Here is an 11,356-nt window from a genome sequence, read left to right as displayed (position 1 = left end):
CACAACCCAATTTGAGCTTGCGAAGAACAGGCGTAACTATTCCAACTTGAAAATAATGCACACTGCAAGCCCTAAAAACGGGTTGGAAAAACACTTCCCTGTCTCTTCCAAGCTTCCAAGCTGCATTTGTGAAAACAGCAAGAGGAACAAGGAACGGAGTCTGATTCTGGCTCGGTGATCAAGGGACCTTGCAGCTAGTCTTGTCTATAAAATGTCAATGGGAAATGAAGGGTCCCTTGCTCAAGGAACCCCTTGGCTGCCTTCAAAGAACATCTGCAAAGCAGGCAGGAGATATCTTGGCCCACCCTCAGTGGCCTATAGGGATTTGGGGAATGGCCATTACTGGAGCACTTTTTTTTTTTTTTAAGATTTTATTTATTTATTTGAGAGAGAGAGAGAATGAGTGCACATGAGCAGGGGGGAGGGGCAGAGGGAGAGAGAGAAACAGACTCCCGGATGAGCAGGGATCCAATGCAGGACTCAATCCCACGGTGCTGGAGCACTTCTTGGGTCTTTTTCTAGCACCCAGGTTCATTTCAGTTTACAAGTAATTTTTTTAAGACAGTGAATTGTAAAACAAGTAAACAAACATTTCTCCTCTCACTCATTTGCTTTACCTTCCTCACTGTATATGGCAATACATGGTAACATTGTACCTACTGGAGGAATACTTTCCATTGTTCAACTAGTTTATAACCCACGTGAATGCACCAAGCAGAAAACATGTTCTGGTTGCTCATGATGTGGTAGATTTCCTAATTTTTGTATCCTGAAAAAAAGAGGCAAAAGAATATTGGATTAAGTGTTGATGAACCTATGTTTGTTGATTTTTTTCATTCATTCCCTCAACAGACACTTACAAAATGCATGCTTTGTGCTGGATGATACCCTAGGTTCTGGGTTTTAATCCTCCATCTACCATTTAAAATCCGTGAGGTCTAGGTCACTTTCTGAACCTTAATACCCTTGACAATGAGGTAACAATCTGATTTCATCATACACTGGATTGAGAACTAAGGATGTCAGGCATGATGCCAAGAGGAAACATTTTTAATCTTCACTCAGTTCCCTAAACTAAATATTATTGGGTCCATTACACATATGAGGAAAGCAAGACTCAGAGAGGCAAAGCAAATTGGCACCCCTGATGAAATGGCAGAGGTGGGATTTGAACCTGAGTTTGTTTGGCTCCAAAGATCATATTTTTTATCATGATGTAAAATTCTTTTTTTTTAAGATTTTATCTATTTATTTGAGACAAAGAAAGAGAGAGAGAGATAGCACAAGGGGTGGGGCGGGGCAGAGGGAAAGGGAGAAGCAGACTCCCCACTGAACAAGAAGCCTGACATGGGGCTCGATCCCAGGACCCTGAAATCATGACCTGAGCTCAAGGCAGATGCTTAACCAACTAAGCCACCCAGGCGCCCTGTGAAATTCTTTAGAATCACACAGAACTATTCTCCTGTAATGTGTTCCGATATAGCTGATTTCATACACTAGCCCTAAATATCTCTATGGGATCTCAGAAGCTTGGTGACTTTTTGTTACAAAAACCAGCTTTTAGAAGATTGAAGATGATCTGTAGGCTAGAAAGTGGATCATTATCATCCTTGGGCCCAGGTCCTTGGAAAAATGTCTCAGCAGCTGCTGAGTTGCTGAGACCTGGGCTTCGGAGCTTGGGCCGCACCTGACTCTAGGTCTGTAGCTCCTGGAAGTGAGGCAGCAGGCTGCCACATTGCAGGTATAGGTCCCAAATGTGTACAGGAGCTTGTGGAGTCACTGGCCAGCAGATATGAAAGGTACTTTGAGATGTTTTTGTTCGATCTTCTCCAAATTGAAGCCCCAGAGCATAAAGAATGCCCTTAGAACCTGTGTGAGTCAAAATTCTCCAGAATAACAGCATTTATTATACATATGAATGGCTCATGTGTTGATGGAGGCTGACCAGTCCCAAGATTCAGCAGAGCAAGCTGGCATGCCGGAGACCCAAGTAATCGGAGAGGGCTGAAGTCCAAGTCTGAAAGCTGAGAACCGGGAGAGTTCGTGCTTCACTTGGAGTCTGAAGACAGGAAAAAAGCTGTGTCCCTGTTGGGAGGCAGTTAGGCAGGAAAAATTGTCTCTTACTGAGGGGGTTGAATCAACCTTTTTGCTCTACTCAGTTCTTTAGCTGATTGGCTAAGGCCCACCCACATTGAAGAGGGCAATCTGCTTTACCCAGGCCACTAATTTAAATGTTAATCTCATCCAAAAACACCCTCACAGAAATACCCAGAATAATATTTGACCAAATATCTGGGCACCCTGTGGCCCAGTCAAGACGGCACATACAATTAACCATCATCGGGTCAGACCATTGAATGAGTAGAAAAGCCACAAACAGAACTTAGGCCTCTGAATTTAATTCTTGGGTTCTTTCCTTTTACATGCTGATTTCGTAGATCTTTCAACGTATTGATTAGATATGGCCATCCATGTACTTCAAAGAAACCAATATATCAAAGAAACTGATACTGATCAAAGCATGGGAAAATGACATGCAGGTTATTATCAACTGTATTGTTGATATTTTCAATATATAAATACTCAAATTATGCTCTATAGTCTCCTGGAGACAGGGGAAAAGACAAAAAAAAGTTCTATCGTCCACTTCCTAACCACAGGCACTTTCTCCTACTCTTAGTGATGCTTGCAAGTTTGGGCATGTAAAGTTAAAAAAAATCAATTTTTACTATCTTTGGTGATGTTTAATAACATCATTAAAATATTTCAAATTTAACTGTGATCGTTGAATTGTAAAATGTGTAAGGTTCAGCAGTACTGAACAATCTCTCTGATAAAGTATTCTGGGATTCTCAAACACCCCTGAGAAAAACGTAAGGAAAATATTATCTCCATGTTGAAAGTGAAAATACGGTTCTAAGAAGTTGCTGGAGGTAAGACACCAAAAAGGAAGGTGAGCAACCTGAGTGTGCCCAGTGCCTTCCAGGTGAAAGTTTTACAAATTATTTAAAATTTAAAATTATGCATGTGTGCCTTTCCATTGGGCTGGCTATGTGGACGTTTATTATCTTCTCTATATTTCCAATAATAGCACCTCAGTTTTCTTTGGAAGAGCCACCTTTTCTCCCTTAATCCATCTGGTTGAGATAATATGGGTCATTTCCTGGATTTGGAGGATCAGAGGACCATGATGGAGATTCCACGATAGAACACAACCCTTTCCCAGCCAGGTAGACACAATCTTAGAACTTTGATGGGGACTTTTGGGGAGCAGTTAGCATTCATCATCTGGCTCTGTGTAGAGAAAGTCTACCCGAGCGTGTAGCCAACCCAGAGGGAGAAAAAACTGAGAGAAGCAGGATGAGTCCTGATGAGATGGAATCAAACCCAAAGCAAGTTCTATGTCTGTTTTATTTTCAGTTCCATGAACCAACAAATTTTTTTCCTTGCTTCAGCCAGTTTCATATGAGTTTCTTGTCATTTATAAGCAAGAGAGTGCTAATTGATACAGCGAGTTTGATTAAGTACTCCCATTCAAAGCCCATCTGAAGTTGTTGTAGCCCCCTGGAGTGTGTAGCGATCCTGCAAGATGATTAGCATGGAAAAGTATATAGCTTGGTTGTATCATGGTCTGATTATTTAACAGTGTTATTATTAGCAAGATCTAACACAGGCAAATGTCCTAGCAGGGAAAAACAATGACTAAATTCATTAACCAAGGCTTTGTTTACCCTCTCATTGTTTAATCAAACAGACATTAATTTGTTTCTTGGGATACCTGTCCCTAGGAAAGTCTTCGACGCCCACATATCAAGGAAAGAGGGTTTAGATTTCTGTGAATTTCTCGATTCCATAAATATTGTATCTCTTAGAAGCAACAGCAGGGACCCAGGCTCCGTAAACAATTTTCTGTGCTGACATCTGTAATAAAACACAAAGAATGATAAAAGCTGAGCAGTGCTTGACCTTCAGGGTAGAAAGGTAAAGGTATCCTTAATTCACAATTTAGATAATTCTTTCTATTTGATCTTGCCATCAGACAGGCATGCTTTTATCTCTAACATCTATAGAGGGCCTTCACCTGTCTCAGGAAGGGAACACGCAGAGCTGACATGTAGGTTTCATCTCCCGTGGCAAATCTAACTGATTGGTAGTTGTTGCCCAGAGGGCTGTGCTGGAAAGTGTTTTGGGGTATTGGGGGAGAGGGTTTCATGATCAATTAGCAACGGCTGCCCCAGGCAAGAGATGAACAAGAGGTAACAAGGAGGAGACGCCAAGAGATATTGACAATCTAAGAATATCTGGTGGTTTAAAACAAAATACAGATTAATCAGCTTACCTCAAGCTAGTGGCAATAGAAAGCAATTATAAATGGTAACAAAAAGGTAGATTTATGTCATAAAATAACCAACCATACCTTCTCAAAAACAGTGACCCTGAAACTGGGGTAGGGAGGATGCATTTATATGCTAGTTTGATATCACTTTGGACTCAAGGACATGAGGATCCGCCTCTGTGTTACAGTTTTGCAAAAGTGTAACCCAGCATGACTGAGCACAGAAGAGCACAGTAATTAAGAATGCAGACTTACAGGATTGGGTTCCAAGCCAAACTTCAGCTCTTGCTACAATGTATTTGTAAGCAAGTCATTGTACCTCCCAGATCTTCAATTTCTTCATCTACAGAAGATTAGAGCAACCTATCAGCTAGGATTCTGTTGCCATAGATAACCTGAGCCACAGCTTTTTGTGAAGTTTATTTTAATTTCCTTAATTTATTAAATTTAATGACAATGGTGAAGTGCTTAGCAAATTTTCTGGTGCAGTAGAAGTATAAAACAAGTGGCAAGTAAAAACAACAAAGAGAAATGGCAGTGCAACTGGTATCACTTCGTCTAACCCAATCAGTGAAGTAACTTGGTCCAAATGTGTCACATTTGGGGTTTTCTTGGTGTGAAGGAGGCATATTTGATTGGGGTCTGGGGACCCCACTTTCACCATTAAAAAAAACAAATATACAAAAAAAATTCCCTGCCTTATTTTATCCTTTTTCCTTGGAAGTCATCTACTTAGAGGTGGTGGGAAATCATGGTCAAGTACATTGAATTGTGAGCTCAACTATATTAATTCAAATATTAGTTTGATACTTACTAGTTCTTTTCTCATTAAGGATGATAATCATAGCATCTACCTGTTGGGATTTTTGTGAAAATTATATGGGTTACTACGTGGAAAGCAGTTAGGGAAATGTCTGGCCCAAAGTAAGCACTCAATAAATGCTGTTATTAATAATTATATCGTTCCTGTTTGGAGGTATAATACTCTTAAGCATGGCAGTCATTGATTGAGGCTTACATCATGTCAATCTTCATGATAAATGCTTATCTCATTTAATCATTACAACAACCTTATTGGGATACATGTTACTTCCTAATGAGACTCTGTGTTCCCAAGGGGAATGGTCTATTCACTGCTATAGACCGGATGTCTGGTTCAGAGAAGGGGCTCAATAATAAAAGTTCTAGATAAGTTATTGGATCATCCTTTGCCGAATGAGGACACTGAGGCTTGCAGGGGTTAATTTTGTATGTGTGTAAGTTTCTTAGTGAGGCTTACTATGTGTCTTGCCCAGATGTGTGATGATGCCAGGTTTAGGCTCCAAGTCTGTTTGACTCCAAAGTCTATTTCTCATATCCACTATACTCACTGACATGAAAAAGATTAATGTCTATTCACACCTCAGAAAAAATTATGTCACCAGATCAGAAGACCGTCTTACTGAGAGCAAGCTGTGGGGCCAATGTGAACTCATTTTCACATCTCCCAACCCCAGTAAGCATAGTTATCCAGATGGAATTAACTTTGAAATTATATATCAACAGGGCAAGGCTTTACACAGAAGTCACTCAATGGAATAGCTTTGCAAACTGAGGGGGAGGGATTTCTCGTTCTCTAGCCTGGGAGGTATTTATGAATGGACGTGAGATAGGCTATCAGGGATTGAGTTGTAGTATGGGAATCCCCAGATGTTTAGCACCACGAGCTATTGCTGTCCGATCAAGCAACATCAGAGCTGAAAGGGAAAGCTATAGAGATGATTTGATCTGAGTACCTACTTTATAGATTATGTTATTTTCCTATTGCTGTGCAACAAATCCTTCCAAATTTAGTGGCTTAAAAAACACACATTTATTGTTTCACAGTTTTTGTAGGTCAGAAGTGCAGGTGTGGAGTGACTGGATTCTTCGCTCAGGGTCTCATGAGATTGCAATCGAGGAGCCAGTTAAGGCTGTGATTGTTACCTAGGGTTTGGTGTCCTCTTCTAAGCTCACAAGTTGTAGACAGAATCCATTGCCTTGTAGTTGTAGGAGTGAGGTTCCTGTTTTCTTGCTAGCCGTCAGGTGGGGACTACTTATATCTCCTCGAGAACGTTCATTGTTCTCCTCTATATAATATTACATAATCACAAAAGGTATAACTCATCTTTTTCATAGGTTCTACCCACACTGAAAAGAGAGGGGATTATACAAAGACAGGGGTCCCTGGGGGTCAACCTAGAATTCTGCCTAGCACATATATTGAGAACACATGACTCTGAAGAACAAATAGGCTTAGTTGGCTTACTAGAGACAGAACTGGATTAATAGCTATTCATCTGGCTCCAAGTTCATCTCTCTACTTCGGACTCTGTAAATCAAATATTTCAAAGCTCCACATTTGAAACCCAATCATCTTGATTTATAATGTTATATTAGTCAGGATACATTTGGTAGTAAGTGTCAAAAACCCTAACCAAACTGAATTAAATGGCAAAGAGTATTATTGGCTCATAGGGTCAACCATCTGTCCATGACTTCAGGCATCTCTGGATCTGTTTCATAGCTAGGTGTTCCTTCTTGTTGTCTTCTTCCCAGTTGGTTCTCATTGTGATGGCAAAGGTAATTGCCAGAACTCCAGGCTTGAATTCCACCAGATAAGTATGTGCATTACTATTATTTTGCTTTTAGGACTAACTTTTAATCATGATTCTAGTAAATGTTCTGGGGCTGACTCATTGTACCAATCTGTCAGTACCCATCTTTAAACTAATCACAGTGACCCTTGGGATAGAACACTCAGCTTTGATCGTGTGCCCTAGAACTAGGGGGTAGAATCAGCACCTCTTGAGTCAAATGAACTGAGAAACTTAGAAGGCTGGTTTCCCAAAGAAAAATAAAGTTGGTTTTAGCAGAAGAAGAAAATGGATGTGAGGCTGGCGAAAGCTACCAATAGCCTATGTAGGGCTCCCCCTAGTGGAATGTGGCAGAGAGTGAGAGTGGGGGTAGGGCAAGCCTATTGGAAAGAAGGAGGTGCCAAGACAGAATAGAATGGAATAGAGTGATGATGAACCCACCAAACCATGTTTAACAGAGAAATAAAGAGAACCAGTAGCCAGCCTCTATGAGTTTGAATACCTGGGTTAAAGCCGTGGGTCCATGATTGCAAAGTGTTCCCCTTCTGCAAGTCATAGTCCTTGAGCCCATTGTCCTCTATAAGGTGGGGCTACCTGCCATGCCTACCTCATCTTTCAGTCATTGCAAAAATATAAATCTCCTAAAAACAAAGTAAAACAATGGAGAAACCATATGAGATTTCAAAAGGGCTTACATATGCTGAATTATTAATTCGAGCAGAAGATTGAAATTTGCAATAGGGATATTCCTTGAGCTTAAGCCAATAGGATAGTATTTTTCCGGACACCTTTTCTAAAATCCTTTTTAGAAGTCATATGCCACCAGGGTAATGGCCTACGCAAGCTAAGGCCTAAGGAAACTGGAACTTTGGCAACATGAGAGGGAGAAAGAGGACACACAGAGAGAGAGAAATAGAGAAAGAGATAGAGAGAGATGTCTAGCAAAACCAGCACACATGTGCTCATGTCCAGACGCATGCATTCTAATGGCTGGGGGAGCCTGTTGGGAGACCAGGAAGGGTGTGACTCCTGGTCAGGGTATTAGTAGGTAATGGCAAGGCTCCAGAATATCGCTGTGCTTGCCAGAAGAACACAGTCAACTGTTGGGGACACTAAGATCAAGGTTCACATATGCAAATAAGCATCAAAGGCAGAAAGTAAAGAGTATCAATATAGTTAAAGATTAAAGGGCTTATGAAGAACTTCTGAACTCCTATTTACTCGATAAACGTATAGGGTGGCCTCCTCCCCTGTAAAGGGCTGGGTAGCACAGTGACTATGGGCTCGGAGTCTATAACAGGGTGGCTTGCATTTGAATCCTGGCTCTGGTATGTGATATTGGGCAATTTGTTTAACCTTCTCAGTTGTCCACATCTGAAAATGGGAATAATAATCACAATAACAGTACTGATTTCAAGGACTGTTTGAAGGATGAAAAAAAAAATAATGTTTGTGGAGCACACAGAGTGACCCCTGGGACATAAGGTATGGCTAATATATGTTCACTGAATTTTTATGTACCAAGATCTCATCATGAAGATATCTTTTGTGCCCATAATTTTTAGTTCTAGCTCAGGAAACATATGTGAAACAAATATCACCCATAACTTTAATCACAATGATGATACATGTTATGAAGGACACATTCAGAGTTGCGAGAGAGCTGGTAACAGGAGACCTGCCTTGGTCTAGGGTCAGGAAAGTGGCATTTACCCTGATTCTTCCAGAGCAAGCAGAGCTTGGCTAGTAATGGAAAGTGGCTTCTGACAGAGGGAAGAGCTAGCACAAAGTTCTAAGGGCATTAAAAAAAAAAAAACACACACTGTAAACTCTAATAATTGGAAGAGGGTCAGTGTGGTTGGAGTGAAGGGGGAGACATAATATTAGGGAGAAAGATCATGCACAGCCTTGTACAGTTCATGATAAAATTTGTTTTATCCTAATTGAATTGGTAGAGGATATGGCATGTAAACCAAATATTTAAGAATGGGTCAGATTTAGTCATGCAGAAGTGAAGGGTTGCTGGAGAAGGAGAGAGAGAGAAAGGGGAGGAATATTAAATGACATATGGCAATTTTATTCAATTAGGAGATGCTCATAAAAACCTAGAAGAGAGAGTGGAAGGCTAAAATGTTGCTCATACATAGTAATCACTCAATAAATATTAGTTCTTATTAATGCAACTACTTTTAAAACAAAATAAAAATAGCTCTTGATAGGTGCAAAATATTATACCTCATACAGAGGCAAGCTTTCTCTCCTCTTAGCTCTTGCAGCGTTTCCTATAGACCCTGCATACACCAGCTATGTTCTATGGTGCATTGTGATTATTTAGGGATAAGTATGGCTTGGCAATGGACTTCAGGCTCCTAGAAAACAGAGACCAGAAAAGATATTTATTTCTGAATCTTTTACACCTTCAGTCGACACCTAACAAATATGGGTTTGCTCCTGCAGGTGTTCAGTTGGTTCTGAACCCAAAGCACCTCAGATTAAGGGATTTTAACTCCTTTGAGATTTGACAGAAGTAGTAAACTTAAGCTTTTGAGGCAGCGGCAGGTGGCTCAGAGTCCTGCACAAATAGGTTTAAATCTTATCTCTATTTAAGGAGGGGGAAGTGGAACCCCCATTTCATCACTGAGCATTTATCTATATTTCTTGTCTATTTCTAGAAAAAAAGGCTGTTTACCTACTTTTTGGTTTCTCTATTCCAACTTCTTAAGCCTAAACCTAAATGAAGCAACCTATGAAATCTAAGGTCAGTCTGGAGACCAGAGAAGTTATCTACTTCAGAGGTTCTAAACCTGGGGTCCAGGTGTAGGCATTTATGAAAGAGATTGGCAAGAAGGCAAGAAGAAGAGATTGGCAAGAAGAATGAGATTCAATACCAAATTTTGTGGGCATTTTTGTAAGTATACTTTTTATAAGAAAGGGGGTCTATAGTAATTGTGAGGGTCTAACAAGGGTCTGCAACTCCAAAAATATGATCCAATGCTTACCAAATCATCATGCTGGGAAAACTAAAAGGAACCATCACACTGTCACATTATATGTCCTTGGGAAAATCTTCCCTTCTAGTATCACCCAAGAGCTACAGTTGGGAAGTTCTTTCTTAAGTCTGCCCTAATCCTTTGGCACCTCTTCCCCCATGCAAGCCCTTGGTAAATTTAGTGGAAATAGCAAACAGCTGCTCACCAACACCCACCCCAAAGAAAGAACAAGACATTTCTCACATATCTCAAGCTGCCTTAAATGTTCTTTCTTTGGCAAAGAAGAAAAAAAAGAAATATATTTTTGGCCTCTAAACCTTTTCCCACCCGTGTGTATTTCTGTAGAAATGTTATCCATATGGTTCCAATTGCTTTCTCCATAAGTCATTAGGAATGCTTTGCACTGAGAACTTTTCTGATGACCAGGGAGTCTTTGGAGACTTTTTAAAATGGCTCTCTTAGCCTTTCTTCATAGAAACAGGGAAGCTAAACATAGCCAAATGCAAATGAACTAAGACCTGGAAAGGTTGGAGTTTTATTCAAAACTCAGAAATCATAAGGCTCGGGTGAGTTGTAAATCTGCCCAAGCAAAGCCTTCGGCTCCCCCTCCAAGGACAAGAATTGATAAATACTCCATTGGTACAGGATGCGATGGACTCGGTCACTTAAGTTAATATTTAGGCTAAAGTGTGGTGACCCCATTAAATTCAAACTCTTCCAATCATGCCGAGACTTCCCCCATTACTTACAGAGGTCAAAGAAAAGAGTTTGGACTTAGATTTGGGTGTGGAATTCCAGACTCCTTCACCTACAAGCTAGCTATACCTTGGCATGCTGCTTACGTTGTCCAAGCTCTAATTTCCTATGATGTAAAAATGGGGTCATATTACCTAGCTCCTACCTCACAGCATTTTGAGAATTGTAAGAGATAATTTAGGGAAGACCCAAATGAAATGTCTGGCGCATGGGAAAAGTCAAAAATTCTTTTTCTCTTTCTCTCTGTCTAATAGTGGGGTGGGGATGGGAGGTTCTATGCTTCCTGAGGGAAACATTGACTATGTGAAGTGGAGGAGAGAAAGATAGGAAAATGTTCTAAGGCATGGGAACCACAACCCATCTTGGGAGATTGATTAAGAGAGAAGAGTTACGAGGAATCAATCCATACTTTGGTCGTCCTCTGAAGCTGCCTAACGAGGTTGTTTCAGACTGATTTCAGAACTGCGTTCTCAGCAGGGCTGCTGTTGCCTACTCTCACTCAAGGAGGCATATCTGAGCTGAAGAATGATGGAGGAACAGAGAGAAAGGGAGAAAAGAATAAAAGAAAGGATAGGGGAGAGAGAGAGAGAAGAAGCAGGAGAGAATGAAAAACGGAAGGAGAAAGGGACAGGAGACAGCAACCTGAAGCTTCATACTGA

The sequence above is a fragment of the Ursus arctos genome, unplaced genomic scaffold, assembly GCF_023065955.2.
Source record: "Ursus arctos isolate Adak ecotype North America unplaced genomic scaffold, UrsArc2.0 scaffold_18, whole genome shotgun sequence".
NCBI lineage: Eukaryota > Metazoa > Chordata > Mammalia > Carnivora > Ursidae > Ursus > Ursus arctos.
This window is presented reverse-complemented; position numbering follows the sequence as displayed.